At 35.8% G+C, this 5,942-nt stretch overlaps 1 long non-coding RNA gene across 4 annotated transcripts; it reads left to right on the top strand.

Annotated features, from left to right (window-relative positions):
• Window positions 1–463: 463 nt before the first annotated feature.
• Window positions 464–3,272, top strand: LOC110778824 (uncharacterized). Of its 4 annotated transcripts, XR_008927080.1 has the most exons (8): window positions 464–815; window positions 941–1,012; window positions 1,127–1,157; window positions 2,098–2,162; window positions 2,263–2,314; window positions 2,437–2,483; window positions 2,689–2,776; window positions 2,911–3,272. It is a non-coding gene; the product is annotated as an uncharacterized lncRNA (long non-coding RNA). The 4 variants fall into 4 exon arrangements; XR_008927078.1 differs by having other exon boundaries at window positions 2,437–2,776; XR_008927081.1 differs by lacking the exon at window positions 1,127–1,157 and having other exon boundaries at window positions 2,437–2,776.
• The last annotated feature ends 2,670 nt before the right edge of the window (window positions 3,273–5,942 follow it).

A 5,942-nucleotide genomic window follows, 5' to 3' on the forward strand; every position in this document is an offset into this window, starting at 1 on the left:
TTAAGTAAGTCAAGCTTGTGTCAGTTTATATACTCGTATCTTCTTATTGTGTCTAATTTAATTAAGGGATCATATAGAATTACGACAATAACTATATGAACTTCAAATCTTATTTCTACATATTTAATACGTCGATGTATGATTTACGAATTCTGAGCTTGTAATTAGTTCCTTTAAGATAATTAAATTACACTTCTTTTTCTTTAGTTTGAACACTTCTTTTTCTTTATATGGCTCATTATTACGTGAAAAATAAAATTGATACTACTGATGGACCATTATACACATACAGCTTAGAATTTTTGCAAATAAGGCGCGCAACAGGATTGAGAAAGTTTCGAATACTTAGACCCACTACAAAAATAAAGAGTAAAGAGGCGCGCAAAAGGACGACTTGTTTTCGCCTTTGAATATCGACGAGTTGATACGATCGCTTTTAAATGCATAACCAAATAGGGCGATAGTAAAAAATTCGCCCTCGTTGATTAAAATAAGAAGACAACCACTTAAATTTTGCCCTCTTTAATCATACTTGGTGTTACCGCACTCTACAGCAACCAGAAATCCTTCACCCAAAATGATAAACTCTGGAAATTTTCATTCGTTTTCCCCCAAAATCCTTTGCAGAGTTCGACCTATTGGATTCTGCTCAAATTGCTCTCTCTCTCTCCTCTAAATCTCCAACCAAAAACCTTCACAAGTTATCCAGTAAACCCTAATTTAATCGAAAACTGGTCGAATTGCTCAACTCGTTTGCTGCTCAGTTCGTAAGCTTAATAATTTGTTCGAATATTCCCCGATTCTATTGAATTTAGGTAAAATTCCGACTTACTGGTATATTCTATTCTGTTTGATTATTTTCTTTCATTAATTTTGTGTTTTTTGCTGGTAGAATTTTGATTTTGTTGGTAGATATCTCATACATCTTCTTTTCTCTTAGGTCTCAACGTGTTTCTATGATTTGATTGAAACATCTATTGAAGGTTTTGTTGAATATTATGCATTTTTACAGGTTTAATTCAACAAATTGTGGTTTCTGCTGGTTTTTTCCTTTTGATTGGTGTCTTTGCAATTTGCAATTGGCGATCGATTACTGACCTTGATTTTTATGGTTTTGTGTTTGCAGGTGATTTCAGGTTCAATAATTGCAACTTTAAGTAATAATTTCTCTCTTCTTTTTCTAAAGTTTTATTTATCAGATGTTTCTGTGAATTCGTATGCGTTTAATTGTGCCCTTATTGTCTGAATACAAGAGAATATAGTTTGTGTTTATATGAATTTTGAATTTTTAAGTGTTGCATCAATAATTAATTAATTGTTTGAATGTCCTGTATATAAGTTGAGTATAACTGCAAAAGTAAAAAAAAAATGAGTGTTTATCCCAAAATCTATTTTATGTTTGAGATGATTTGGTAGAACAACGAGATGATAAGTTTTGGGATTGCTTTTAAAGGCTCTGTTTTGACTGGGTTGAAGATGTGCTGATTGTAACCTTTTTTGATGGAAGGTTGACGGCAACAAAATTTGTAGTATTTCGTAGGCTGAATTATAGTTTTGATAGGCAGGTAGTTAAAAACAAGGGTCTCATTGGTTAGTCTAGAGAAGTTTGCTGATGCAAAGAGGTGCCTAAACTATAGAGATTTTTTCTGGTATATTAGACGAGAAGGAAAAGTTGAAGCCCTTAGAAGTCTCTGAGGCTCGTATAGAGATATCTATGCAATACGAGACAGTAAATGAATTTGAAACTGCAAAATCTTTTAGCTGTAAGAATTGAACAGCTAATAGAGTTGGTAACGTGAGGAGACTGCAGCCATTCACTGAAAAAATCGCGCACAATTTTGTCGTTGTGGTTTAAAACTGACTGGTGCAGCAGTGACGCCGCCCATCATAAGTTGTGATCGAAGCTCAGCAACTGTAGTTGATATGAATGTTGAATTTTTAAAGTGTTGCATCTATAATTGAAAGTGATCGAATTAATATCTTATTACATATTTGTTGTAATTTCTATCTGGATTGAGTTATTTTGGTGAATTCCGATATGATTTTGATGTTACATTGAATTCATGTGTGACTACTCGGAAGCATGTATTATTTCAGGTCGGGAACGATTTATGCCGCAAAATCTGAAATGGAGAATGTTCCAACTTAATGTTCTTCCTAAGGTAATTTTATTGTTTATAGGCTCTAAAACCTGGAATTTTATTCCGATGTTTGTGATAATTGTTGTTAATTACATGTAGGAAACTGTAATTTTTTTTCCAGGGAACCTGCTGGTTAGTTTATGAATCTACTAAACTTAAACCCCCGATTCAAGGTTAGCTGCATTTCTTTTCCTTTTGATATGGTTAATCTTGTCAATAGGTAACTAGTACTTTGAAGCTATGTTGTTTTAGTCATCTGAACAAGGACAGCTAGCTCACATGTTTATCCCCTCAGGAGAAATACAGGTTATGGAATCAGAGATTTAAAATTCCAATAAACAGGTACTTTTATGCAACTATATGTGTATTATAAAAGTCTAGGGGAACTCTCAGTTTTGAGCACTTCAGGTTTTGGTCAAATGGAAATTTGTGAGTTCATCCACCATAAATTGATTTTACTTACTTCGACTTTACTCAACTCAACATCCTTCAGCAAAGAGGGGATGATTTTGCGACATTTTCACCTTTTTATTTCTTGATTGAACAGGGCTATGTACCTACAGATTTTGATAACTTCAGTGCTAATGTTGTTGTTGATGGTAACACAGTCAACCTAGGGTTATGGGATACTGCCGGTAAGATTCATGCTTCTCTTTGTTTGTCCTTCTATTATTTTCATGTATTCCAAATTACTCCCGTTCAATTACCTATCTTCAAAATTATCCTTTTGATATTTGAGACTAGTGTTTTGCTATATCACATGTTACAGGTCAAGAAGACTACAATAGATTGAGATCTCTGAGCTATCGTGGAGCTGATGAATTTATTTTAGCGTTCTCATTGATTAGCAAGGCTAGAAATGTTGCCAAAAAAGTGAGGACTACATCATAACTTTGTTCTTTCCTGAAATTAGGTACTTATAAAATATCAATTCTTGATGTTATGCTATTTAAAATTAGCTCATTGATTTCAAAATTTCTATTTCAGTGGATTCCTAAGCTGAGGCACTATGCACCTGGTGTTCCAATAATTCTCGTTGGAACAAAACTAGGTACGACCTTATGCCACAGTATTTTTTTTGTAAAGATCTCTATATAACTACTTATGTTATGCGATTGGTTGCATTGACTAAGTTTTTCTCAAACCAACACTAACCTATTAGCTCAAATGGGAGAGCATTGTGCAAATGCACAAATATGTGGGTTCGAATCCCACGTGGGTAAATTTATTTGATGTATTGGCTAAAATTTAAAAAAATAGAAATAAAAAAAGCAAATAGTACTGTAGACACCTAAATCGTGTCTCCCCATTGGGATGATGACGATACCATTATCCTTATTAGGCGGTTGGAGCAACTCCGTGCGGAAGTCCCAATTGCTAAGAACATTTCCAAAATCCAAGAGCCAAAATCCAATCCCCGAGGCCGTTCCCATTCCGGAACTCGGTACAAAATACAATTTTCAAAAATCAATTTCAAAATCCAAGTACAATCTCACCCAATGGACAATCCCATTGGTTCTACAAGGCATTTTCCAGTCGAAATGACATTAAGCAACCCAAATTCGGGCGCCGACCCACAAAACCGAGCAAGCCGAGCTTCGTCCCGTAAAACCGAATTCAAAAACCCGAAACGGCTTGTTTTTAGACGCAAACCAAGCCTTAATCATCAAGCAAACACTACGTGCCAACTTCGTACAATTCATTTCAAATACACCATTACAAGCCAAAACAAGGACGCATCTTTCGTCCTTGTTTGGCAGCTTCTGCGCCACGTCAGCAGCGCCTGGCGCTGGCAGCTGCGCTGGACGCTGGTGTGAGCTGGCGTTTAGCAGCAACTTGTCCTATAATTTTGAGCATTATGGGGAGGCAAAATCGAACCACAACGTCTTAATACAAAAATTGCCACTTGAATCAAAATACAAAAATCCTCCAAAATCTCATACAATTTCCAAGTTCTAAGCAATTTGGAGCTCTAAAAGGAATTCTTGCCTAAACCTAACTAGGTAATTCTGAATCCCAACCCTAATCAATCATGTTTCCTTGATTTTCTCTTTCAAAAATGATTAGTAAGTTGGCACTTTTAATCTTAAAAGTGTCACTTACAACAATCATACATTTCTTACAAAATTCAAACTTTATGTGATTCAAAAATGCAAACTTTCAAGATTTAATGATGCTCAATGTTGTTTGTAATCACTTCCTTGAACTAGAATCATCTTCAAAACATGGAGTAATCAAAGATGATGCATTTCTAATGTTTAAAGGTTTAATGTTTGAGATTCAAGACTCCACTTTTCAAATTTCAAGATCCAATAATGTTTAGGGTTGTTTGTAATCACTTCCCTAAACTAGGATCATTTCAAAATAAGAGCATATCAAAGATCAAACCTTTTCAACATTAAAAGGTTCAATCTTTGAGATTTAAGACTCTTAAGTTCAATATTTCAAGTTCAAGTTCAATATTTCAAGTTCAAGTTCAATATTTCAAAGTTCAACATTTCAAGTTTGATATTTCAAGTCCAATATTTCAAGATTCAAACTTTTCAAGTTCAAGTTCTATGTTCAAAATCCAAGACATTTTAGGTCGAGCAACTTGACCTAAAGTAGAGATTTTTGCTTTGATTTCGTGTCGGGCGTACTTATTCTTAAGGTGTCGCTTGGCGTTCGGATCTCATGTGCTAAAATTCAAATTCAATATCGCACTTTCAATTATGCAATTTCAATTCCGCACTTTATTATGCAATTTCAATTCCGCACTTTCAATTATGCAATTTCAATTCCGCAACTTTACTTGCCTAGTACTTCTAGGCAATGTGGTTTCACCTCCTAGTCCATTTCTAGGTGGTCTTGTACTTTACTAATTTTGCACCTATTTTCCATTGTGATGTTGCTTTACTTGTTTATTGCTTTCATCACCTAACATGCTAAATACAACAAAATACAAGGTTACACCACGCTTAACAAAGATAATTTCTTGGACAAACCGATCTTAGGTTCCCTTAAATTAACTTTAAAGCAAAGTGGTCACAATACAAAGTAGAAGTTCTATTTGTCCTAAATTCAAACCCTCATAGTCTAAACTAGGGTATTTTCGAAAGTGTTGTGCCACGCATTTGAATCATTTTTAAAGCTCGCGGAATAAGCATCTCGTTCCCTTGCCCGGATCTCCCCCATCCGTTTCTAAGATTCAATGTCTTATCCTAATAGAGTCGCTTTTTGGTCTTTCCAAACGAGACCCTAAATAATGTTTGGTGCCGACTCCTTCAAAATACAAAGATACAAAGGTTCTAAAATTGCCCCCGTAGGAAGGGAAAAAGCGTACGAAAAATCCCCCTACAATTATGGCGACTCCACTGGGGATTTTCTGATTTCAACTTCGAAAATACGAGCAGACTTTGATCATCAAGCCACTGATCTGCTTAAGTTCTGGATGCCAGCACTGGCGCTAGGCGCAGGCCCCTGCGCCAAACGCCACTGCCTGCATCTAGCACAGTGGCTTGTTGCCCACGTTTGCTCAAGTTTTCAAGTGGGAGTCAGTCTGTTTTTTGAATTTTGAAGGACGCTCCCAAACCTTGAGAACGAATGTCGAGAAACGAGCTTTTCAAATACAATATTCAAGTGTGATTTCAATTTTCAATTTCTAGGCATTTTATGCATATTTCGAAAACCATATTTGTAACGAATTTCTACCTTGCCCAAACGGATGTGTTCTACATTCGGGCTAGCCCCGGGGGCAACGAAATGGTGACTCTCCATACGGTTCCCGACCAAAGTGTGTGACCATTTCCGCGCCTACCGAAA

The sequence above is a fragment of the Spinacia oleracea genome, chromosome 2 (assembly GCF_020520425.1).
Source record: "Spinacia oleracea cultivar Varoflay chromosome 2, BTI_SOV_V1, whole genome shotgun sequence".
NCBI lineage: Eukaryota > Viridiplantae > Streptophyta > Magnoliopsida > Caryophyllales > Amaranthaceae > Spinacia > Spinacia oleracea.